The sequence below is a fragment of the Stegostoma tigrinum genome, chromosome 1, assembly GCF_030684315.1.
Source record: "Stegostoma tigrinum isolate sSteTig4 chromosome 1, sSteTig4.hap1, whole genome shotgun sequence".
Taxonomy (NCBI): Eukaryota; Metazoa; Chordata; class Chondrichthyes; order Orectolobiformes; family Stegostomatidae; genus Stegostoma; species Stegostoma tigrinum.
The window spans coordinates 174,255,402-174,283,337 of record NC_081354.1 but is presented as its reverse complement, the minus strand read 5'-3'; positions in this window follow the sequence as shown (position 1 = coordinate 174,283,337).

The following is a 27,936-nucleotide window of genomic DNA, read 5'->3' as shown; positions in this document are numbered from 1 at the left end:
ATATTTTGTCACTTTCACCCAGATTCTTTTCCCCACTCATTCATTCGTAGAACCGGAGGTGTGGAGTAACATGTAGGCCAGACTAGGTAAAGACAGCAGTTTCATTCCTGAAAGGGCCTGAGTGAACCAGATTGGTTTTTCCTCCAACAATCAACAAGGGATTCATGATCATCATTAGGCTCTTAATTCCTGTTATTTAATTGAACTCAAATTCCACTGACTTCCATGGCGGGATTTGAACCCAGGGCCACAGGACATTATCTTGATCTCTGGATTAATTGCTCAGCAATAACAGCACTAGGCCACCAGCTTCCTTCCCTTCCCCTCCCTCAGTTAGGAATGTAGGAATGGGAGTAGGCCATTCAGCACCCCGTACCTATAATGTTAGCTTTCACAGTTGATGCCGAATCAGTGTGATAAATGACAGCTTTTGAATTGGACTGAGGCACAAAAAGCTTGAACTAAAAGAAGAGCATGGAATATCTCTTTCAGCCTGATAGAACTGTCACCTTTACATTGACACAAGGGTTTTTAAAGACTGAGATACATGTGAATCCACACACTATCCCTTAGTCAAGATAATAAAATGTGAGGCTGGATGAACACAGCAGGCCAAGCAGCATCTGAGGAGCACAAAAGCTGACGTTTCGGGCCTAGACCCTTCATCTGATGAAGGGTCTAGGCCTGAAACGTCAGCTTTTGTGCTCCTGAGATGCTGCTTGGCCTGCTGTGTTCATCCAGCTTCACATTTTATTATCTTGGAATTCTCCAGCATCTGCAGTTCCCATTATCTCTGATACTATCCCATAGTCATGTTGGTTATAGTTCAATTGGCTACATAGCTACTTTATGTTGCAGACAAATGCCAGCAGTATGGGTTCATTCCAGTGCCATTTGAGGTCACTATGAAGATTCCATCTCCCCTCTTCTGAGGTATGGGAGCCTTCAGTTAAACTACCACCAGTCATCTCCCTTGAATGACAGAACAACCCTACAGTCAGCTAAAACCAAGGTGACTTTATCTTACACAACAACAAAAGCAGAAGTAGCTGGAAAAGCTCAACAGGTCTGGCAACATCTGTGAAGACAAGACCGGAGTTAATAAGACCATAAGACCATAAGACATAGGAGTGGAATTCGGCCCATCAGGTCCACTCCACAATTTAAATCATGGCTGATGGGCATTTCAAATCCACTTCCCTGCACTCTCCCTCTAGCCCTTGATTCCTTCTGAGATCAAGAATTTGTTGATCTCTGCCTTGAAGGCATCCAACGTCCCGACCTCCACTGCACTCCGTGGCAATGAATTCCACAAGCCCACCACTCTCTGGCTGAAGAAATGTCGTCTCATTTCCATTTTAAATTTACCCCCTCTAATTTTAAGGCTGTGCCCATGGGTCCTAGTCTCCCCGCCTAACGGAAACAACTTCCTAGCGTCCACCCCTTCTAAGCCATACAACATCTTGTAAGTTTCTAGTAGATCTCCCCTCAACCTTCTAAACTCTAATGAATACAATCCCAGGATCCTTAGCCGTTCATCATACGTTAACCTACCATTCCAGGGATCATCTGTGTGAATCTCCGCTGGACACGCTCCAGGGCTAGTATGTCCTTCTTGAGGTGTGGGGCCCAAAATTGGACACAGTATTCTAAATGGGGCCTAACTAGGGCTTTATAAAGCCTCAGAAGCACATCGCTGCTTTTATATTCCAACCCTCTTGAGATAAACAACAACATTACATTTGTTTTCTTAATCACGGACTCTACCTGCACGTTAAACTTTAGAGAATCCTGGACCAACGCTCCCAGATCCCTTTGTACTTCTGCTTTACGAATTTTCTCACCATTTAGAAAATAGTCCATGCCTGTATTCTTTTTTCCAAAGTGCATAACCTCACATTTACTCACATTGAATTTCATCAGCCATTTCCTGGACCACTCTCCTAAACTGCCTAAATCTTTCTGCAGCCTCCCCACCTCTTCAGTACTACCTGCCTGTCCACCTATCTTCGTATCATCAGCAAACTTCACCAGAATGACCCCAGTCCCTTCATCCAGATCATTAATATACAAAGTGAACGGTTACAGCTCCAACACTGAGCCCTGCGGGACACCACTCGTCACCGGTTGCCATTCCGAAAAAGAGCCTCTTATCCCAACTCTCTGCCTTCTGTCAGACACCAATCCTCAATCCAAGCCAGTAGCTCACCTCGAACACCATGGGCCCTCACCTTGCTCAGCAGCCTCCGTGAGGCACTGTATCAAAGACCTTTTGGAAGTCTAGATAGATAACATCTAATGGGTTTCCCTGGTCTAACATACTTGTTACCTCTTCAAAGAATTCTAACAGGTTTGTCAGGCACAACCTCCCCTTACTAAATCCATGCTGACTTGTTCTAATCTGACCCTGCACATAGTTCTGAGGAAGGGTCACCGGATCCAAAACATTAACTCTGAATTTTTTTTTTCACAGATGCTGTCAGAACTGCTGAGCTTTTATAGCATATTCTGTTTTTGCTTCTGATTTACAGCATCCGCAGTTTCTTTGGTAACTTTACCGAAGTTTTGACATTGCTTCTTGAACATTCTAAATGCCTGATAGAAGACCTCCAAATAAAACTTTGCATTTCTTACGTTCAGGAGCCCGTTAGCATCCCTGAATTTACTGCCTTGTTGTCTAGCAGCTGTTTCTTTCACACAATACAGCCACTGTGCGATCTTAGCATTGCCCAGATTCTAAGTGAGCAATTCACCTCATAATTGCCACATGCCTCCCTAATATTTGCAAGGTGTAATTCAGGGGAGTAGAGACAACCCTGGTAATTATAGACCAGTGAGCCTTACCTCAGTTGTTGGTAAAGTGTTGGAAAAGGTTATAAGGGATAACCCACTGGAATTCTTTTCATCTAGAAAAGAATAAATTGATTAGGGATAGTCAGCACAGTTTTGTGAAGGGAAGGTCGTGCCTCACAAACCTTATTGAGTTCTTTGAGAAGGTGACCAAACAGGTAGATGAGAGTAGAGGAGGGAGAGATAATGGGAACTGCAGATGCTGGAGAATTCCAAGATAATAAAATGTGAGGCTGGATGAACACAGCAGGCCAAGCAGCATCTCAGGAGCACAGAGTAAACTGGTTGATGTGGTGTATATGGATTTCAGCAAGGCGTTCGATAAGGATCCCCACAATAGGCTATTGTACAAAATGCGAAGCAATGGAATTGTGGGAGATATAGCAGTTTGGATCGGAAATTGGCTTGCTGAAAGAAGACAGAGGGTGGTAGTTGATGGGAAATGTTCATCCTGGAGACCAGTTACTAGTGGTGTACCGCAAGGGTTGGTGTTGGGTCCACTGCTGTTTGTCATTTTTATAAATGACCTGGATGAGGGCGTAGAAGGATGGGTTAGTAAATTTGCAGATGACACTAAGGTTGGTGGAGTTGTGGATAGTGACGAAGGATGCTGTAGGTTGCAGAGAGACATAGATAAGCTGCAGAGCTGGGCTGAGAGGTGGCAAATGGAGTTTAATGCAGACAAGTGTGAGGTGATGCACTTTGGTAGGAGTAACTGGAAGGCAAAGTACAGAGCTAATGGTAAGATTCTTAGTAGTGTAGATGAGCAGAGAGATCTCGGTGTCCATGTACACAGATCCTTGAAAGTTGCCACCCAGGTTGACAGTGTTGTTAAGAAGGCATACAGTGTTTTAGCTTTTATTAGTAGAGGGATCGAGTTCCGGAATCAAGAGGTTATGGTGAAGCTGTACAAAACTCTGGTGCGGTCGCACTTGGAGTATTGTGTACAGTTCTGGTCACCGCATTATAAGAAGGATGTGGAAGCTTTGGAAAGGGTGCAGAGGAGATTTACTAGGATGTTGCCTGGTATGGAGGGATAGTATGTAATGTTCTATGTTCAGGAGTCTGATTGAATAGTCTGCACTTGCCTGGATATATGTCACTCTAATAATACCCAAGAAGCACAAAACCATCAAGGACCAGCAGTCCACTTTATTTGCTGCCTACGAGGAAAGGCTGAGGGACTTGAGACTGTTGTCATTAGAGAGAAGGAGGTTGAGAGGTGACTTAATTGAAACATATAAAATAATCAGAGGGTTAAATAGGGTGGATAGGTAGAGCCTTTTTCATAGGATGGAGACAGCGAGCACGAGGGGGTGTAGCTTTAAATTGAGGGGTGAAAGATATAGGACAGATGTCAGAGGTAGTTTCTTTACTCAGAGAGTAGTAAGGGAATGGAACGCTTTGCCTGCAACGGTCGTAGATTTGCCAACTTTAGGTACATTTAAGTCGTCATTGGACAAGCATATAGACGTACATGGAATAGTGTAGGTTAGATGGGCTTGAGATTGGCATGACAGGTCGGCACAACATCGAGGGCCGAAGGGCCTGTACTGTGCTGTAATGTTCTATGTTCAGGAGTCTGATTGAATAGTCTGCACTTGTCTGGATAGATGTCACCCTAATAATACCCAAGAAGCACACAACCATCAAGGACCAGCAGTCCACTTTATTTGCTGCCTACACACACTAACATAACCATTCACTCCTTCCACCCGCCAATGATGCACGGCGGCAGCATCATGAACAAACTACAAGATGCACTGCAGTAATTCACCTAATATCATTAAACAGCACCTTCCAAACCCGTAAGTTTTACCACCTCGAAGGACAAGTGCAACACACACACACACACACACAGCCTGATTTGGAACAATACTGCCTGGGTCTGAGATCCTGGAACTCCCTTCCTCCTGCACTATTAGTGTCTCTGCACTCAGTGGACTGCAACAATTTAAGAAGAAGCCAGCTCACACCAAGGGGAATTCGGTGACGGTAATAAATGTTGGGTTGTGTGTTACACTTACATCCCTTGGCGATGCCAGATTAGAACAAGTCAGCATGGATTTAGTAAGGGGAGGTCGTGCCTGACAGACCTGTTAGAATTCTTTGAAGAGGTTACAAGTATGTTAGACCAGGGAAACCCAGTAGACGTTATCTAACTAGACTTGCAAAAGGCCTTTGATACGGTGCCACACAGGAGACTGCTGAGTAAGTAAGGTGAGGGTGCATGGTGTTCGAGGTGAGCTACTGGCTTGGATTGAGGATTGGCTGTCTGACAGAAGGCAGAGAGTTGGGATACAAGGCTCTTTTTTGGAATGTCAACTGGTGACAAGTGGTGTCCCACAGAGTTCAGTGTTGGGGCCACAGCTGCTCACTTTATATATTAATGATCTGGATGAAGGGACTGGGGGCATTCTGGTGAAGTTTGCCGATGGCACGAATACAGGTGGACAGGCAGGTAGTACTGAGGAGGTGGGGAATCTGCAAAAAGATTTAGACAGTTTAGGAGAGTGGTCCAGGAAATGGCTGATGAAATTCAATGTGAGGTTTTGCACTTTGGAAAAAAGAGTACAGGCATGGACTATTTTCTAAATGGTGAGAAAATTTGTAAAGCATAAGTACAAAGGGATCTAGGAGTGTTGGTCCAGGATTCTCTAAAGGTTAACTTGCAGGTAGAGTCCGTGATTAAGAAAGTGAATGTAATGCTGTTGTTTATCTCAAGAGGGTTGGAATATAAAAGCAGTGATGTGCTTCTGAGACTTTATAAGGCTCTAGTTAGGCCCCATTTAGAACACAGTGTCCAATTTTGGGCCCCACACCTCAGGAAGGACATACTAGCCCTGGAGCGTGTCCAGCAGAGATTCACACGGATGATAACCCTGGAATTGTAGGTTTAATGTATGATGAATGGCTAAGGATCCTGGGATTGTATTCATCAGAGTTTAGAAGGTTGAGGGGAGATCTAATAGAAACTTACAAGATAATGTATGGCTCAAAAGGAGTGGATGCTAGGAAGTTGTTTCCGTTAGGCGGGGAGACTAGGACCCATGGGCACAGCCTTAAAATTAGAGGGGGTAAATTTAAAATGGAAATGAGACGACATTTCTTCAGCCAGAGAGTGGTGGGCTTGTGGAATTCATTGTCACGGAGTGCAGTGGAGGCCGGAACGTTGGATGCCTTCAAGGCAGAGATCAACAAATTCTTGATCTCAGAAGGAATCAAGGGCTACAGGGAGAGTGCAGGGAAGTGGAGTTGAAATGCCCATCAGCCATGATTTGAATGGTGGAGTGGACCTGATGGGCCGAATCGCCTTACTTCCACTCCTATGTCTTATGGTCTTATGGTCCAGACAAACCTATGACTGAAATTGGACTTGATCCTTGCTTTCAATCTAACCATGTAATTGTTTGTTGCATTACTTGGCACACAAATAATCTTGGCCTCAAAGGGGATCTCTTTTAGCTGCTATATTGTGTTGTAATTCTGACTGTTTCATCTTTCCAGCCGTACGCTTTAGTGTGGAGCACAGAAAGTTTCTTCATGCTTCTAACCCATTTGCACACGAGAAACACACATTCTGTTTCAGCACTCTGTTGGGCCAGTAATCCTTCATCATTAACATCCAGAACCTCTTCAATGAGCAAACCTTCCACCTGCTTCATGCTTTAACTGTGTTTACCATGTAACCCTGCCAGTCTCAGATCAAATGAATTGTTTCAGCTTGTGCAAGCATTTCCAGTTCCAGGGGAAAGAAAAATCTATAAAGCTGATGTATGCTGCACGCTTGATTTAAAAAGACAATTTTTTTCACGAATACTTTAAATGAAAAAAACAGAATGTGTTGTGTTGTTGAGTGGTTGAACAAATTCCTTTCCATAATTTTCAGTGCTACAAATGCCATGATTCATTGTCTTACTCACAGTTGTTGGAATGGACCATATTTGATTTTACTGACTACAGTGCAACACCCTGATAAAATGTAGAAGCTCACCTTGTCTGACAAAGGCAAAAGCTTAAAGTCTTCCAGAACGTTTCTCTAGCAGGTAAGAATTCCCAACTGCTAAGAAGGTGGTCAGCAGACACAGATCAACTTCCTGACCCTGGAGTAATTGGCGTGTGACTGAGATACATTTCTGACCTGACCCCTCTCACTGTTAAAATGAGGGAGGTTTCTGTTGGGAAATGATATTCCACTTGTTCCCTTGATTAATGAGGTGGGGTCATATCATGCTGGAGCTTGAAACCTTCGGGTTGAATCTGTGCTGCTGGATATATACAATTCTTCCAGCATTCCTGCTACTGACCTTTGAACCTTCTGCAAAAACTTCACCCGAGTTGCCATTATGATCACTGACCACATGGGTCTAATATTTGTCATTCAACTATAAAACCATTCAATAGAGTGGGAAACTGGAAAAGCTAAAAGATCTATGGTCTTCACTTTGCACTGCGACCAAGACTGGATGTTTGTGCTAGCTGCCTGACAGCACAGAGATGCTGAACATGTCTAAAGGGGTATGGGATAGCTCCACCTCAGGGTGATCACTGATGTGTGGCTTCCCATTTCTTGGTGACATGGCCATGGGACAGAACATTGATGGGGAGGAACAACTTAGGGGCATGAACAGAATCTTTTGTTGACCCCTGCGGAAAAAGAAGCTATTGGGAAAGGTCCACTGACTGTAATGGGTGTGCAGTCTGACATAGTCCTACAGAGTTGGAAAACAAGAGGAACAATGTTGCAGTTTATTAGTGAGATTGACAGAAAAATGTCAATGACATGAAGCTGAGAAAGGTGAGGTGCAACAACGTACACTGGGCATGGTCACATCGAATATTGTGATCTAATGTTATAGCTGTTTCCCTGTGATCTTCATATCACAATTACAGGGCACCAAATAACATTCCAGTTCAATAATTCAATCAAAGAGGATTGAGAAAGCACAGAAGATTGGTTTTGACGTTACATGCATGCCATGGTAATTTCACCTCCCACAATTGACTGTTGCCAATGAACAGCTTTTAGTAAATCAACTTTTGGATAATCAAAAATTGAAATTTGCTCCGTTATAGTCCTCACCACTTACAGCTGGTGGATTAGTCTTGATGCAATTTGCCTACTTTAAGTTCTGAGTGCTGTGGTGTTGTTACTGAATTTAAGACTTTCCTGACTGTTGATGAACAGAGAATGGCAAAAGGGCCATCTCACTCTTGAAACCATACAATAGTCAGCCTTTTTCTGCTTTTGCCTTTGTACAAGAGGCAAGACTCTCGACATAGCAGCAGCTCTGAAGAAACTTGAACTCCACGCATGCTTCAAGATCTGCTGAGTTTCTCCTGTAATTTCTGTTTGTGATTCACCATAGCATGTTTGACCATGTCTCTCAGAAATTCCTCACTCTGCTCATTCTCTACCGTTAGGGAAGATAGTCACCTATTAATCAATGAACTCTCTGATCCTAATGACCATTCAAATGGAGACATTTTTGTTGTAGGTTTCTACAGAAAATAAATAATGAACACCACCATTTGTACAGTAAACTATTAATAGTCAAATACATAAACAGTCAGCAACATCAGTAAGAGATCACTCAATAGAGAGATGCTGGGGGAGATGTTACAGTGCGGAATCTTATGCTAATTCAAAGAGTATACATAGTTCATAGAACATGAAATAAAAGGTAACCTTACCAAGAAATGAGACTCAGGCAGTCTCTTAAAATTTTTCAAGCACTGAAACTCCTCTGCGAACCAGCATTATACTCATAGACCATTTAGAATCATATAGAGCTGAGCGAGTTGTTCAAACTATCTTGCTCATGTTGTCTCTATCAAATCAATTAGTCGTCCTCTGTAGTTCTTACTCAAAGCATGAAGCATTTTCATTTTTACATTCAGTTCTAACTTACTGAGTAAAGGTGGCTGCATGTGCTTGAATAGGGGGGTGTGGTGGGGCGGGAGGGAGTGCTGTGTAGGTATGGCTGACCTTCTAAATGATGTGACAATCAGCAACAAGAGTTTTTTTTTGATGTAGGTTAGGAATCAGCAGTTGCAGTAACAGCCAGATCCATTCACAGGCCTGTCTCTACATAAATAATAAGGTCAATACAACCACAATCCCTATAGTGCAAGGTATATGGAAGCTGCAGGTTCAAAGGACCACAGATTCATTTCCTCATTATCACCACTGCCAGCCTACAAGATTTTATGGACTGGATAGACAGTTATAGCAATCAGTGTTTGTTATTGTTTATCTTTTTTTATATAGAAATATCACAATTCTGAAGCATGATTTTTTTTTCTCCAGCCCTCTCAGAAACACAATTCTATCAAGATAAAGGTGGATGGCTGAGATTTTCTTTTCTTTCCATGACAATTAAGGTGCTAAGTGAAAATTAGAACATAGAACAGTACAGCACAGAACAGGCCCTTCAGCCCACAATGTTGTGCCGACCATTGATCCTCATGGATGCACCCTCAAATTTCTGTGACCATATGCATGTCCAGCAGTCTCTTAAATGACCCCAATGACCTTGCTTCCACAACTGCTGCTGGCAACGCATTCCATGCTCTCACAACTCTCTGCGTAAAGAACCTGCCTCTGACATCCCCTCTATACTTTCCACCAACCAGCTTAAAACTATGACCCCTCGTGCTAGCCATTTCTGCCCTGGGAAATAGTCTCTGGCTATCGACTCTATCTATGCCTCTCATTATCTTGTATACCTCAATTAGGTCCCCTCTCCTCCTCCTTTTCTCCAATGAAAAGAGACCGAGCTCAGTCAACCTCTCTTCATAAGATAAGCCCTCCAGTCCAGGCAGCATCCTGGTAAACCTCCTCTGAACCCTCTCCAAAGCATCCACATCTTTCCTATAATAGGGCGCCCAGAACTGGACGCAGTATTCCAAGTGCGGTCTAACCAAAGTTTTATAGAGCTGCAACAAGATCTCACGACTCTTAAACTTAATCCCCCTGTTAATGAAAGCCAAAACACCATATGCTTTCTTAACAACCCTGTCCACTTGGGTGGCCATTTTAAGGGATCTATGTATCTGCACACCAAGATCCCTCTGTTCCTCCACGCTGCCAAGAATCCTATCCTTAATCCTGTACTCAGCTTTCAAATTCGACCTTCCAAAATGCATCACCTCGCATTTATCCAGGTTGAACTCCAACTGCCACCTCTCAGCCCATCTCTGCATCCTGTCAATGTCCCGCTGCAGCCTACAACAGCCCTCTACACTGTCAACGACACCTCCGACCTTTGTGTCGTCTGCAAACTTGCTGACCCATCCTTCAATTCCCTCGTCCAAGTCATTAATAAAAATTACAAACAGTAGAGGCCCAAGGACAGAGCCCTGTGGAACCCCACTCACCACTGACTTCCAGGCAGAATATTTTCCTTCTACTACCACTCGCTGTCTTCTGTTGGCCAGCCAATTCTGTATCCAAGCAGCTAAGTTCCCCTGTATCCCATTCCTCCTGACCTTCTGAATGAGCCTTCCATGGGGAACCTTATCAAATGCCTTACTGAAGTCCATATACACCACATCCACAGCTCGACCCTCATCAACCTTCCTAGTCACATCCTCAAAAAACTCGATAAGGTTCGTAAGGCATGACCTACCCCTCACAAAGCCGTGTTGACTGTATTTGATCAAGCCATGCTCTTCCAGATGGTCATAAATCTTATCCCTCAGAATCCTTTCTAACACCTTGCAGACGACAGACGTGAGACTTACCGGTCTATAATTGCCGGGGATTTCCCTATTTCCTTTCTTGAAGAGAGGAATTACATTTGCCTCTCTCCAGTCCTCAGGTACGACTCCAGTGGAGAGCGAGGATGCAAAGATCTTCGCAAGTGGCGAAGCAATTGCATTTCTCGCTTCCCAAAGCAGCCGAGGACAAATCTGATCCGGGCCTGGCGACTTGTCAATCTTAATGTTTGACAAAATTTTCAGTACATCAGCTTCCTCTATCTCTATCCATTCCAGCATGCACACCTGCTCTTCAAAGGTTTCATTCACTACACAGGTCGTTTCTTTCGTAAAGACAGAAGCAAAAAACTCATTTAGGGCTTCCCCTACCTCCTCAGGCTCCACACACAAGTTCCCTATGCTATCCCTGATCGGCCCTACTCTTTCTTTGACCATTCTCTTATTCCTCACGTAAGTGTAAAATGCCTTTGTGTTTTCCCGGATTCCTTCTGCCAAGCCTTTCTCGTGCCCCCTCCTGGCTCTCCTCAGACCATTTTTGAGCTCCTTCCTTGCCTGCATGTAATCCTCTCTAGCTGAACTTGACCCTAGCTTCCTCCACCTTATGTAAGCTACCTTCTTCCTTTTCACTAGAAGCTCCACCGCTCTCGTCATCCAAGGTTCCTTTATCTTACCCCGTCTTGCCTGTCTCAGAGGGACATATTTACTCATCACTCCCAACAACTGTTCCTTAAACCATCTCCACATGTCTATAGTTCCCTTACCATGGAACAACTGCTCCCAGTCCATGCTTCCTAACTCGTGTCTAATCGCATCATAGTTTCCTCTTCCCCAATTAAATATCCTCCCATTCTGCCTAATCCTCTCCTTCTCCATAGCTATGTAGAATGAGAGAGTGTTATGGTCACTATCACCAAAATGCTCTCCCACCACAAGATCTGATACCTGCCCCGGCTCGTTTCCGAGCACCAAGTCTAGAATGGCCTCTCCCCTCGTCGGCCTGTCAACGTACTGCGTTAGGAAACCCTCCTGAACACACCTTACAAAAACAGCTCCATTCAAATCTTCTGCTCGGAGGAGGTTCCAATCAATATTAGGAAAGTTAAAGTCACCCATTACAACAACCCTACTGCGTCCACACTTTTCCAAAATCTGTCGACCTATGCTTTCTACAATCTCCCTGCTGCTATTGGGGGGCCTGTAGTAAACCCCTAACGAGGTGACTACTCCCTTGCTGTTCCTAATTTCCACCCATACTGACTCAGTAGGCAGATCTTCCTCGACAATGGAAGCTTCTGTAGCTGTGATACCCTCTCTGATTAGTAGTGCTACACCCCCTCCTCTTTTTCCCCCCTCCCTATTCTTTTTAAATGTTCTAAACCCTGGAATATCCAGCATCCATTCCAGCCCATGAGAAACCCATGTCTCTGTTATGGCCACAACATCATAGCACCAGGTACTGATCCATGCTCTAAGTTCATCACTTTTATTCCTGATACTCTTTGCATTAAAGCAAACACACTTTAACCGATCCCTTGGTTCCTTCCCAGGAAAATCCTTCCCACTAGCTGGTCTACCTCTTGCTACTGCCTCACTTGCATCAACGCTCACCTCTGGTATACAGCTCAGGTTCCCACCCCCCTGCCATACTAGTTTAAACCCTCTCGAACTACTCGAGCAAACCTTCCACCCAGGACATTGGTCCCCTTCCAGTTCAGATGCAACCCGTCCTTCTTGTACAGGTCCCACCTTCCCCAGAAGGCATCCCAATTATCAACATATCTGAAACCCTCCCTCCTACACCAGCTGCGTAGCCACGTGTTCAGCTGCGCCCGCTCCCTGTTCCTCACCTCGCTATCTCGTGGCACCGGTAGTAAACCAGAGAACATTACTCTGTTCGTCCTGCTCTGCAGCTTCCATCCTAACTCCCTGAAATCACTTTTTATATCCTCAAACCTATTTCTGGCTATATCATTTGTGCCAATATGTAACACGATTTCTGGCTGTTCACCCTCCCCTTTTAGAACTTTATACACCCGATCGGAGACGTCCCGGACCCTGGCACCAGGGAGGCAACATACCTTCCGGGAATCCCGATCTTGCCCACAAAATCTCCTGTCGATTCCCCTAACTATCGAGTCCCCTACCACGAGTACTTTTCTATTCTGCCCCCTTCCCTTCTTTGCCACAGTGTCAGGCTCAGTGCCAGAGAACTGACTACTATGGCTTTCCTCTGGTAGGTCAACCCCCCCAGCAGTATCCAAAACGGTATACTTATTGCTGAGGGGAATGCCCACAGGGGATCTCTGCACTGTCTGTCTGTCCCCTTTCCTCCCCCTAACTGTAACCCATCTATCCTTGTCCTGAGCCTTAGGAGTGACCAACTCCCGGTAACTCCTCTCAATTACCCCCTCTGCCTCCCGAATGATCCGTAGTTCATCCAGCTCCAGCTCCATTTCCCTAACACGGTTTTCAAGGAGCTGTAGCTGGGTGCACTTCCCGCAGATGTAGCCAGCGGAGACGTGTGCCACATCTCCCAACTGCCACATTTTGCAGGAGGAGCAAGCAACTGCCCTAGCATCCATACCCCACTTATCTGAACACCCACTCAATACTAAAGTAGAAAGCTTACGTCAAATAATAATAACAAATTAATAACAAACTTATATTCAATAGAGAAAGTTTAGAATGAACCTTACCTTATTAACTCGGTTAGAGGAGGAGGGCGGGTGGGAGACTCTACAGTTGTAGAGTTTCGGGTTTAGCCGCCTTGCTGATATATATGGTCACTGCTTTCCTTCCTGGCTGCCCCTCTGGTCCTCGTCACTTCCTCTGATGCTCCCGCTCCTTCTCTGAAAGAGGAAAAAAAAACACCGCTGCCCGCTACCGGTAAGTAATTTTAAAAATAAACTGCTTTACCTTAGCTGCAGTCTTCCGGGTCCGTCTTGCCTCCGCTGCTGCTCGCACTCAAAAAAGCCGCTAATTATTGTAGCTAATAATTGCTAATTATTTCCTGCAAGGTCTGTCCCTCTTTTTCTAAGAAGAAAATAAAAGGAAATGTTGATTTGCACAGGCCACTAGTCACCTCTTGTCTATTATCTATCTATAAATATATTGGTTCTTCAGGTGTGATCATTCACATTGACGTCACATCAATAACATTGCCATTAGAACCCATCTTAAACTTGTCCTCATTGACTATCTTGGCCATTCCACTCTGAAACTCTTCTCGGTCCAAATGCACCTTCACAAAGAATTGAGTCTCATTCTTCTCTAATTCCTTTAATTCCATTTGTAAGCAGTAGTGATGATCAAGGATCATGTTTGCTATGTTTCCATCCTGCCCATACCACTACCAACCATCCCCTTCCACCAACTACTCCCTCTCCATTTTGCTGGCCTGAAAGATGCCACGGATGATTATAGTGGCCCCGTTAGCGAACTTTAAAAAAGTTGGCATAGAGCAAGGTTTGGAAAGTTAAGAAATGAGGTGGTGGAGATGTGAGCCTCTATTTTGACTTTGGTTCTCTGAGGCAGGGATGTGTGTGTGATCGTCTGCTTGTCCTGTTGCATACTTTTACACAGTACTCAATGAAATGTCACAACTCAAGTGACAATCCAAATCAAACTTTGCGTAATAATTCACTATTTGCTGGTCAGTTACACTACGTTTTGTTAATAACTAAATAAAACAAACAAATACTGTAGAGTAGGACAGTGCTGTCAGAGTACTGTGTCCATTTCTGGTTGCCCTGTCATAGGAGGGATATTATTAAGCTCGAGTAGGTTCAGAAGAGATTTATTGGATGTTGCTGGGTATGGAAGGTAAGCTTGGATAGGCTTGGATTTTTCTCACTGAAGAGTAGGAGATTGAGAGATTACCTTATAGAGGTTTATAAAATCATGAGGAGTATGGTTAGGGTTATTGGCAGGTGTCCTTTCCCTACGATGAGGGATTTCAAGACTAGAGGGCACATTGTTATGTTGTGAGGAGAGAGATTTAAGAAAGACATGAGGGGTAATTTTTTTACACAGTGGATGGTTACTCAAAGTGTGGAAAGAGCTTCATGAGGAAGTGGCACACGTGGGCACAGTTACAACATTTAAACGTTGAATGAATACACCAACAGGAAAATTTTGGAGGGGGAGAGGCTAGGACTAGTTGGGCTAGTTGGACAGGTTGGACTAGTTTAATTTGGGATTATGTTTGCCAAGGTTGAACTGAAGGATCTGTTTTCGAGCTGAATGGCTATGTTTCTCTATGATTCTATAAGAACACAAGAACTAGGAACAGGAGTAGCCCATTTAGCCCCTTGAGCCTGCTCTGAAATTCAGTACAATCATGGCTACAAAAACAAAGTTGCTGGAAAAGCTCAGCATGTCTGGCAGCATCTGTGGAGGAGAACTGAGGAGTTCTGATGAAGGGTCACCGGACCTGAAACATTAGCTCTGTTTTCTCCTCCACAGATGCAGCCAAACCTGCTGAGCTTTTCCAGCAGCTTTGTTTTCGTTCCTGATTTACAGCATCTGCAGTTCTTTTAGTTTTTGACGATCATGGCTAATCTCACCTAAGGTTCCACTCCACTTTCTTGCCCACTGTCCATAGTCCTTCAGCACATTGCTAATGAAAAACCGTCCATCTCTTCCTTAAATTCATTCAGTCCTCAGGCACCCACTGCAATGTGGAGGAATTATTTCACAACATTTTGAGAGATGTAATTTCTCCCCATCTCTGTTTTAAAGCTACTAGCCCTTATCTTAAAACTGTGCCTACTGTTCAAGAATACTCCACAAGGGAAATATCTGCTCCATGTCTAATTTGTCACAGCCCTTTAGAATCTTATACACTTCAGTTATATCTTCTCTCCTGTCATTCTTCTAAACTCCAATACTATTTCATCTTCATAGTTGTTCTTAATTTCAGGAATGAGGGAGCACCACTTGGCAGCAGTCTCTTATCTCAAATGAGATGTTAAGCCTGCCACTTATCCATGAGAATGAGATTTTGTAGGAATAAAGTCTCTGAGCCTGAGGAGGCTGTGTCCTTTGTATATTGCACAATACTTTAGCAGGTTCTCACCACAACCATCAATCTCCTTTCTCCTCCACATTCGCTTCAAACCAACTGTAGATGGCTTTGGTTCAGTGGGAACATTCCTACTCATTATTCATAAAGTTATTGCTCCCCTGTCCCACTCCAGGGAATTGAGCATACTCTGTCAGTCATTTCTGTGCAAAACTCAGGCAGTTCTGTTTGATTTGAGGTGCTGTTTATTTTTCAGTGTCAAATTCCTCAGCAAAGTCCTTATGACGTGGAGTTGGAAGCTCAACCAGTCAGAACAGGACACAAAAGCCGTTAACAATTCTGTGCAACCTGTGCTAGTCACTGCTCAATAGTTGCAGAGTTTTGGTCTTCCTGAGGCTTATCTGGAGTAAAACCTATCTCCATTCTGGCGCAAGATATTGGATATGCAATCTTTTTGCTTGCCAGTCTAGAAACAGTGAGACACAGGGGTAGGGGTAGTAGAGAGACAGAATTGGGTGCCATTAGAAGCATGAACTGATTCTGCCCCTGAAGATGATGTTGTGAAGGGGCAGAAGATCCAGAAAACCATTGATAATGTTTTGAGGAACTCAATGAGTAACAATGTAAAGACAAAAAGAGAAACCAACCCAGGACATAAAAATAAAATCGGGAACTTCAGATGTTGGATATCTGAAACTAAAATAAAAACAAAAATTGCTGGAGAAACTCAGCAGGTCTGACACCAACTGTGGGAAGAGAACAGAGTCTGATGAAAAGCCATTAGAACTCAAAATCTTGACTCTGCTTTCTTCCTACAGATGCTGCAGACCTGCTGAACTTCTCCTGCAATATCTGCTTTTGGTCCAAATCAGGATGTGTTGAAGCTATGAGTGAAACCAAGTGAAAGCAGTTTTAATGAAGTTTCACTTGTTTGTTGCATTTGTGAAGATAGGAAGCTAAATATTAATGAGATGATCTATATCATCAGAGGGTGTTTACCAAACATTGACCCCTCTTAATTGGCAACTCATCCCTGCTCTATGAGAAGCTTAGAAACAGAGAAACATAGAAACGAGGTGTAGGACTCAGCTATTTGTCCTTTTGAGCTTGCTTCACCATACAATATGACCATGGCTGATCATGCAATTTCAAAATCGCATTCCCGCTTTCTCACCATACCCCTTGGACAATGTCCAGCTCCTGCTCGAATATATCGAACAAACTGGCCCCAGCAGCTTTCTGTGGTAGAGAATTCCAAAGGTTCACAAGTTTCTGAGTGAAGTAATTCTTCCTCATCTCAGTCCTGAATGACTTACCTCTTATTCTTAGACTGTAACTTGTCACATTGCGAAACAAATCAATAAAAGACGAAATCACATGCTCCCAGTGTTGATATTGACTTTGTTGGACTTTTCGTCTGATTCTGCTACAATCATACACTCTGCTCAGATCCACTCAAACGTAATCAAAATACTGCAGCTGTTGGAAATCTAAATTTGTTTTCAACAGAAACAATGAAGCCTGGGATATCAGCCCATTAAGGTACAGCCACTAAACAAAAAAAATGTTCAGAAAGGAGTTTTGCATCTGTCAGAAATCTACAGCAGTCATAGCTTCTCGGAGATCACAAGCACAAAATCCCACCTCACTACTCCACTGGGGTGCCATAAACCACTATTTGGAATGATTTAAAGCAGGCAGACAAATATATAGAGAGAAATATTGTTACAGTAACACATGGAAGCAAGAGGAAGAGGAGGACTTCCCTAATAAAAACCCAAAAGAACCGCGGATGCTGTAAATCAGGAACAAAAACAGAAGTTGCTGGAAAAGTTCAGCAGGTCTGGCAGCATCTGTGAAGGAGAAAACAAAGTTAATGTTTCAGGTCCGGTGACCCGTCCTCAGAACACCGGACCCATAACGTTAACTCTATTTTTTTCTCCTTCACAGATGCTGCCAGACCTGCTGAGCTTTTCCAGCAACTTCTGTTTTTGTGAGGAGGATTTCCCTGTCAGGCAATAATTATTTATATTGCATGCATATGTGATGCTAAAGTGCTCAATACAGCTTCTTCTTATAACGATTACAAGCTTTCCCCTTGATTGCCTTTCAGAGAACAAAGAACAAAGAAGCCTACAGCGCAGGAACAGGCCCTTCGGCCCTCCAAGCCTGCGTCGATCGAGATCCTCTGTCTAACCTGTCATCTATTTTCTAACGGTCTGTGTCCATTTGCTCCCTGCCCATCCACGTACCTGTCCAAGTATGTCCTAAAAGACACTAACGTGTCTGTGGCTACCATCTCCGCTGGCAACGCGTTCCAGGCGCCCAACACCCTCTGTGTAAAGAACTTTCCACGCATGTCTCCCTTAAACTTTCCTCCTCTCACTTTGAACTCATGACCCCTAGTAATTGAGTCCCCCACTCTGGGAAAAAGCTTCTTGCTATCCACCCTGTCTATACCCCTCATGATTTTGTGGATCTCAATCAAGGCCCCCCTCAATCTCCGTCTTTCTAGTGAAAATAATCCTAATCTATTCAACCTCTTCATAGCTAGCGCCCTCCATAACAGGCAACATCCTGGTGAACCTCCTCTGCACCCTATCCAAAGCATTCACATCCTTTTGGTAATGTGGTGACCAGAACTGTACACAGTACTCTAAATGTGGCTGAACCAAAGTCCTATACAACTGCAACATGACCTGCCAACTCTTGTACTCAATACCCTGCCCAATGAGGGAAAGCATGCCATATGCCTTTTTGACCACCCTATTGACCTGCGTTGTCACCTTCAGGGAACAATGGACCTGAACACCCAGATCTCTCTGTTCATCAATTTTCCCTAGGACTTTTCCATTTACTTTATAGCTCGCCCTTGAATTTGATCTTCCAAAATGCATCACCTCACATTTGCCCTTTCATCATATCTTTACATATAATCATTGGAGTTTACAGCACAGAAGCAGGCCATTCAACCCATCATGTCTGTACCAGGGTACATGATCATTGTTTCTTTCTTCATGGAGTAGAATCCCAGTTTCATTGTAGTTACCAGTGTCTGAGGAATTGCGGTGTCCTTCCTATGATGTGATGGCTAGAGTGCTCAATGAAGCTTCTTGTCATTGCAAGTTCTGAAACCAAGTAGATACCTTTGTGAAGGCAGAAGTTCTGTGACTGACACAAAACTGCTTGCAGGCAACCTTTTCCAATAACAAGAAGCAGGCTGGTAATGAAATTATAGGAATTTATTATCGCCATCACTTACACCATTCATCGACATCTAACATTGAACAGAACAAGCAAATAAGATATGGTCTGCAGGTAATTGAGGCTGAGAGGGAAACGATTATAAAACACTTTTACTGTCAGCAGTGTTGGCAGGTAAACTGTTTAGACGCTAGTACTGAAAGCGTTTTCATGATTTTTTTTTAAATGGAGGTGCATTCCTGTTTTAAACGAATGAAGGTTGAACAGGCTGGGTCCTTTCTACCAGAGAAAAAAAATTGCAACCTGACCTGATGGGTCTTCAAGGTGAGGAGAGAATGCAATAAGGTAGAAGATGTTTCAATTTTTGAATGAGAGCAGAACGAACAGTCATAAATATAAAACAACATCCGCTATCTTCAGTCAGTAATTCAAAGGAATTTTCTTTATTGAGAAGATGGTTAGAATAGGACATTAGCTATCACAACATGTAGTTGAGTCTAATAGCATTTAAGAGGAAATTACATAATAGCTGTGATGGCACTTACCCGGATGAGTGCAACTCCAACAACATTCAAGAACCTCAACACTATCCAGAACAAAACAGCTCGCTTGATTGGCATCCCATCCTTCACCTTCCTTCAGCACTGAAGGTAACAGCAGTGTGTACCATCTGAAAGGTGCATTTGGAGCAAGACTTTCCCAGTCACACCTTTCAAACCTGTGAGTTCTGCCACCTGGACGGGCAGAAGATATACTGGAACACCACAGCCCATGAGGTCCCTTGTTTTCCCTTCTCTCAGGAGGGATGCATCACATCAAGATTTGACATGTTTCATTTAGATATTCTCTCATTCACCTAAACTTCAATGTATTTGGGTTCACTCTGACCACAACTTACTCATAAATATTAATTTTATATTACAGAAATGGGCTATTGTTGATAAAAGACATATTTTGATGAAACTTATCATCTTGCACTCATCAGGAAAATTCACAAGGATGCTAATTCAAGGAGGAAACCAGCATTTATACTGCATGAGAAGAGGCTTCTGATTGGTTAGCAAGGGAATCAGTATGATGACTGACTGCTAACTCCCAGACAGTTGGACTCTGATTGTTCAGGCCCGAGGAGTAAACCAGTAATGGGTGCCATATATTTTGTTGAGTTGAAACAGATACAATGCTTGTACATGGGCTTTCTATATGTAAAAAAAAGAGCCCTGATATATGATTTCCACTATACGCAAGGACACATTCTGCAAAATTCAACTGACAATGCTAAATTTGTTATCTGGTTGTGCTTCATAAAACATTGGACTATCCAGTAAGTGTCCTTCAGCAGAATCAGATCTAATGTTGGACCTGTGCTTTTTAATTTGCAAACATAGGATTGTTGGGAAGGTGAATACTTTCCTTGTTGTGAGCACCTGAAGGAATATACTGCTTGATAAACACATCTCTATTCAGGATATAAGGACGGCATATTTGGCATCACATTGGAAAATGAATTTCAATATTTAATAAAAGTTGCCCCAGCATACACTTTATCCTAAATTTTTGGAAACTGTAATATGATAATGGTACTGTTAAGAGGATGGGATAGCTGAGCAGATAGTGAGTACATAGAAAGCAATTGCAACACTAAAGGCTGTTATGCGGTTGGCAATCACTGATTGACACTTCCCCAGATCACAAAAACTGATATTTTCATTGAACCTTGTTTCTGACTACTTCTGAAGGAAACTTAATTCATAGCAGCCCCAGGCAATGGGAATGCCTGGTCTAGAGATGGAAAACTTTTGACAGGTAACTTTAAATGGCATGTAATGTCATAATTTGATGCCCCAAGACAATTAAAACTTGTTTTAATGTAATGATTGATAATAAGACTTTGTTTAGAAATAGGTCAGTGACCTTAAAATCAATCAGTTTTGTAAAAATGGAAATGTTTTTACATTCAATTCATTTATATGCATTGTGATTGTAATTTTATGGTGTCAAATTCATCTTAAACTTTGATCTGTTCATAAGTTAGCCATCTGTTTAGGTTCTGAAATAGTGCATCAGGGTCTGTCTTACTCCAAGTCAAGAGTTTTAGTGTCTTTAACGTTGTTGGGTTTGTTGATATGACTGTGAAATGGAATCCAATCATGAATGTTTGGTTGGGGGTTGCAAGCCTCAGTAATATATTCAGTTATTAGGGAATTGTGAGCTTTGTAGTGATTAACAGTTTTATGTGCTCCAGGGCACAAAGCAGTTTGCTTATTTTGTCAGTTTTATGACTATAACAAAAGTCTGTATTACACCACAAAGGCAGAGATTAATTGCATTTTGGGATCACCACATTTTGTTAGGGGCTATTGAATTGAATCTCTGTTATCAATAAAATTTCTTTCCGATCGCTTTTTTACCTCTTTTTTCCTTTACTGTGTTCCTTCAAGCGTACTTTTTTGAGTAAGATAATCTTTGGTTTAGTTTCTCTGTTTACGTTGTACTGACATGCCTTGAGGAATTGTACATCTTTTAGAGGTGCTGCATAAATGCAAGCTCCTCTCTATGCACATGATCATTTCCTTGAGGTTTTGTGGTGGGACTCGTAGGAATTATAAAAAACTAAAAGAACTGCAGATGCTGCAAATCAGAAACAAAAATAGAAATTGCTGGAAAAGATCAACGGGTCAGGCAGCATCTGTGAAGAGCAATCAGAGTTAGCGTTATGTAACTGGTGACCCTTCCTCAGAAGGGAATTTTATTGAACAGCGCTGGTGCTCTCACTTTTACTTACAGTGACACAGAAAAGAGCATGGGCACAATCATCATGGGGATGGTGAGTATGAGAGTAGCATTGGTTTTTCTGAACTCCCACTTTTATCCCATAGCATTTTATCCCATTAGTATTTATCCCATTAGCATTTATCCCAATAGCATTTTACCCCATAGCATTTATCCCATAGCATTTTATCCCACTAGCATTTTATTCCATAGCATTTTATCCCATTAGCATTTTATCCCATAGCATTTATCCCATAGCATTTATCCTATTAGCATTTATCCCATTAGCATTTATCCCATATGATAACCAGCTGCATTTATAGTTGTAGATCAGGTTTGCGTTTTGCAATAACATCCGCAATCCAAGATCAAAATGAACTAGGCTGAAATGTAAGCATCTGTTCACATATATTGTGAACCTTTCTTTGTCCTTCACTAAAACAGACAGCCACTAAAGAATTGGGAATTCTGTCCATTTTACTTCCAGCAACAAAGCAAACAGTGAAGAAACTAAATTAATGAGAATGCTGAAGAGTACATGTCATAAACACTGACTGATGGGAAGGCTTTCTGCAAACGGCAAGCTTGTCGCATGTTGCTACAACTGCTTCAAGGTCGCTGATGATCTATAAATTCCTACTGTTTGAAAGCAATGGCAGTAAAATTAAATAAAACTAACTCCAGCTCCACCAGATCTTCAAGATATTTCCATTTCATTTAATTTGCTTTGCTTCATTAGTTTGTACTTAGTAAATTCAAGAGGGATTTTAGTTAACTCCTGTCTTGCAATTTTGACACATGTTCCATCTCCTAAGACGTAAATCCTAGTGATCTTTTTCCTGAGATTTTGTCCTCCACTCTTCAGTTTGGAGAGAATTCCCATATTTGGATATTGCTACAACTCACTCATGTAACTAGTTACTTAGTAGCATGTAATAAACCTTTACTGGCGCACTGATACAGAGAAAAAGGTCTGCCTAAAATGTTGTGTGGGTTTTCTGCTCAACTCGTGTACAAAGAACAAAGAAAATTACAGCACAGCCCTTCGGCCCTCAAAACCTGTGCCGATCGAGATCCTCTGTCTAACCTGTCATCTATTTTCTAACAGTCTGTGTCCATTTGCTCCCCGCCCAGCCATGTACCTGTCTAAATATATCTTAAAAGACACTAACGTGTCTGCATCTACCACCTCCGCTGGCAACGCATCCTAGGCATTCCTCTGCGTAAAGAACTTTCCACGCATATCTCCCTTAAACTGTCCTCCTCTCACTTTGAACTCATAACCCCTAGTAATTGAGTCCCCCACTCTGGGAAAGAGCTTCTTGCTATCCACCCTGTCTATACCCCTCATGATTTTGTAGACCTCAATCAGGTCCCCCCTCAATTGTCTTTCCAATGAAAATAATCCTATTCTACTCAACCTTTCTTCATAGCTAGCACCCTCCATATCAGGCAACATCTTGGTGAACCTCCTCTGCACCCTTTACAAAACATCCACATCCTTTTGGTAATGTGGCGACCAGAACTGTGCACAGTACTCTAAATGTGGCCGAACCAAAGTCTTATACAACTGTAACATGACCTGCCAACTCCTGTACTGAATAGTATTTGGATATTCCTGTATTTGGATATTACTTCAACTCACAGGTTTGTAAAGTTAACACAGGCTCTTTGATCACACTATTGTTTATTAATCCTAGCAACAGTTGGAAGAAACTTAGACTTTATGGTTACTGGTCACACTGCTTCAACAGTGGGATTTGAACCCATTATTTCCAAAACATTAGCTTGGTTCCATGGGTGGCAAGACATGTTACATCACCACATCCCCCTATATATGAGTGCAATGCTTATGTTACTGAATGAATGATTCAGTGACATGAGTTAAAATCCCATCATGACAGCTAGAGAGCATAAATTCTGTCTATGTAATAAATCCAAACTTTAAAATGAACTAATCGAAAGCAATGGAATCATTACCTGTGATATTGTAATGTTGCATATCACCTCCACCCCACCCCAACCACCACCAACACAGTCAGCATATTATACATTTTCTCCCCTTTGGTCCAGGAACTCCCTACCTACATCTGTGACACCACCCAAGCCCTCCACCTCCTCCAGGACTTCCAAATCCCTGGCCCCCAACACCTCATTTTCACCATGGACGTCCAGTCCCTATACACCTGCATTCTGCATGCAGATGGACTCAAGGCCCTCCGCTTCTTCCTGTCCCGCAGGCCCAACCAGTCTCCATCCACTGACACCCTCATCTGCCGAGCCGAACTCGTCCTCACCCTCAACAACTTCTCTTTCGATTCCTCCCACTTCCTACAGACAAAGGGGGTGGCTATGGGCACTCCCGCATGGGCCCCAGCTATGCCTGCCTCTTTGTAGGTTACGTGGAACAGTCCCTCTTCCGCACCTACACAGGCCCCAAACCCCACCTCTTCCTCCGTTACATTGATGACTGTATCGGCGCCACCTCTTGCTCCCCAGAGGAGCTTGAACAGTTCATCCACTTCACCAACACCTTCCACCCCAACTTTCAGTTCACCTGGGCCATTTCCAGCACATCCCTCACCTTTCTGGACCTCTCAGTCTCCATCTCAGGCAACCAGCTTGTAACTGATGTTCATTTCAAGCCACCGACTCCCACAGCTACCAAGAATACACTTCCTCCCACCCACCCTCCTGTAAAAATTCCACCCCCTATTCCCAATTCCTCCGCCTCCGCCGCATCTGCTCCCACAATGGGGCATTCCACTCCCGCACATCCCAGATGTCCAAGTTCGCCAAGGCCCGCAACTTTCCCCCCACATTGGTCGAGAACGCCCTTGACCGCATCTCCCGCATTTCCCGCAACACATCCCTCACACCCCGCCCCCGCCACAACCGCCCCCAGAGGTTCCCCCTTGTTCTCACACACCACTCCACCAACCTCCGGATACAACGCATCATCCTCCGACACTTCCGCCATCTACAATCCGACCCCACCACCCAAGACATTTTTCCATCCCCACCCTTGTCTGCTTTCCGGAGAGACCGCTCTCTCCATGACTCCCTTGTTCACTCCACACTGCCCTCCAACCCCACGACACCCGGCACCTTCCCCTGCAACCGCAGGAAATGCTACACTTGCCCCCACACCTCCACCCTCACCCCTATCCCAGGCCCCAAGATGACTTTCCATATTAAGCAGAGGTTCACCTGCACATCTGCCAATGTGGTATACTGCATCCATTGTACCCGGTGTGGCTTCCTCTACATTGGGGAAACCAAGCAGAGGCTTGGGGACCTCTTTGCAGAACACCTCCGCTTCGTTCGCAATAAACAACTGCACCTCCCAGTCGCAAAACATTTCCACTCCCCCTCCTATTCTTTAGATGACATGTCCATCATGGGCCTCCTGCAGTGCCACAATGATGCCACCCGAAGGTTGCAGGAACAGCAACTCATATTCCGCTTGGGAACCCTCAGCCCAATGGTATCAATGTGGACTTCACCAGCTTCAAAATCTCCCCTTTCCCCACCGCATCCCAAAACCAGCCCAGTTCATCCCCTCCCCCCGCTGCACCACACAACCAGCCCAGCTCTTCCCCTCCACCCACTGCATCCCAAAACCAGCCCAGCCTGTCTCTGCCTCCCTAATCTGTTCTTCCTCTCACTCATCCCTTCCTCCCACCCCAAGCTGCACCTCCATCTCCTACTTACTAACCTCATCCACCTCCTTGACCTGTCCGTCTTCCCTGGACTGACCTATCCCCTCCCTACCTCCCCACCTATACTCTCCTCTCCACCTGTCTTGTTTTCTTTCCATCTTCGGTCCGCCTCCCCCTCTCTCCCTATTTATTCCAGAACCCTCACACCATCTCCCTCTCTGATGAAGGGTCTAGCCCGAAACGTCAGCTTTTGTGCTCCTGAGATGCTGCTTGGCCTGCTGTGTTCATCCAGCCTCGCATTTTATTATGTTGGCTTCTCCAGCATCTGCAGCTCCCATTATCACAGCATATTATACATGATGGCTTTTGCTGGAACAATCTAGGGTACATTTGTTCAATTTGCTGCCACCAGTACTTCTTGCTGGGATGCTGTATCACACTAATTGAGCAGAAAACCCACACATTTTAGGCAGACCTTTTTCTCTGTGTCAGTGTGCCAGTAAAGGTTTATTACACCTACTAGGTAGCTAGTTACATGACATAGAAACGTGGAAAATGAGAGCACGAGGAGACCATTCGGCCCTTTGAGCCTGCTCCGTCATTCATCATGATCGTGGCTGATCGTCTAACTCAATAGCCTACTCCTGCTTTCTCTCCATAAACTTTGGTCCCATTCACACCAAGTGCTATATCTAGCTGCCTCTTGAATACATTCAATGTTTTGGTAGCAACTACTTCCTGAGGTAGTGAATTCAACATGTTCACCACTCTCCAGTTGAAGAAATGCCTCCTCATCTCCATCCTAAATGGTCTACTCAGAATCCTCATATTGTGGCCCCTGATTCTGAACACACCCACCAGTGGGAACATCGTCCCTGCATTTACCCTTTCCAGTCCTGTTAGAATTTTGTGAGTCTCTATGAGGTCGTCCCTCATTCATATGAACTCTTGCGCAAACAATCCAACCCTAGTCAATCTCTCCTCATATGTCAGTCCCGGCATCCCCGGAATCAACCTGGTAAACCTTCACTGCACTCCTCAAGACCAAGAGCATCCTTCCTCAGAAAAGGAGACCAAAACTGCTCACAATAATCTAGGTGTGGTCTCACCATGGCCCTGTATAACTGCAACAGCACTTCCCTGCTCCTGTACTCAAAACCTCTCGCAATGAAGGCCAACATACTATTTGCCTTGTTTATCGCCTGCTGCACCTACACGCTTACCTTCAGCGGCTGGTGCACAAGGACACCCAGGTCCCACTGCACACTCCCCTCTCCCAATTTAAAGCCATTCAGGTAATAAACTGCCTTCTTGTTCCACTCACCCAGCCTGTCCAGATCATGCTGAAAGATTTCTGCGTCCCCACCACAGTTCACTCCCCCACTCAACTTGGTTTTATCTGCAAGCTCTCAGATGCTAAATTTTGTTCCTTCACCAAATCATTAATATACATTATGAACAACACCGATCCTTTTGTCACAGCACTAGTTATTACCTGCCAATTTGAAAATGACCCATGATGACCTCGAAGTGATATGACTGTCGCAGGTCCAAATTAAAAGGTGTATCAAGTGGTACACACACACACACACACACACACACACACACACACACACACACACACACACACACACACACACTCACTCACACGCACACACACACACACACACACACACACACACACGCACGCACACACATATACACACACACACACACACACACAATACACACCTACCTCTTTCCATGAATAGTTAATGGGCAAACCTTTTGGTGTGGTGTAAGTTAATATCTTTAGGTACTCACTGTCTGAGAGACAGTGAAACTTTTGGATTGTCATAAGAATACAATAGACAATAGACAATAGGAGCAGGATTGGGTCATTTGGCCCTTCGAGCCAGCACCACCATTCATTGTGATCATGGCTGATCATCCACAATCAGTATCTTGTATCTGCCTTATCCCCATAACCCTTGATTCCACTATCTTTAAGAGCTCTATTCATCCCTTTCTTGAAACTATCCAGAGACTTGGCCTCCACTGCCTTCTGGGGCAGAGCATTCCATATATCCTCCACTATCTGGGGGAAGAAGTTTTTCCTCAACTCTGTTCTAAATGGTCTACCCCTTATTTTTAAACTATGCCCTCTGGTTCTGGACTCACCCATCAGCGGAAACATGCTTCCTGCCTCCACAGTGTCCAATCCCTTAATCTTGTACATCTCAATCAGATCCCCTCTTGTCCTCCTAAACTCAAGTGTATACAAACCCAGTCACGCCAATCTTTCAACATATGATAGACTCGCCATTCTGGGAATTAACCTCGTGAACCTACACTGCACTCCCTCAATAGCAAGAATGTCCTTCCTCAAATTGGGAGACCAAAAACTGCACACAATATTCCAGGTGCGGTCTCACCAGGGCCCTGTACACCTGCAGAAGGACCTCTTTGCACCGATACTCAACTCCCCTTGTAATGAAGGCCAGCATGCCATTAGCTTTCTTCACTGCCTGCTGTACCTGCATGCTTGCTTTCATTGACTGATGTACAAGAACACCTAGATCTCGTTGTACTACCCCTTTACCTAACTTGACTTCCTTGAGATAGTAATCTACCTTCGTGTCATTGCCACCAAAGTGGATAACCACACATTTATCCACATTAAACTGCATCTGCCATGCATCCATCCACTCACGTAGCCTGTCC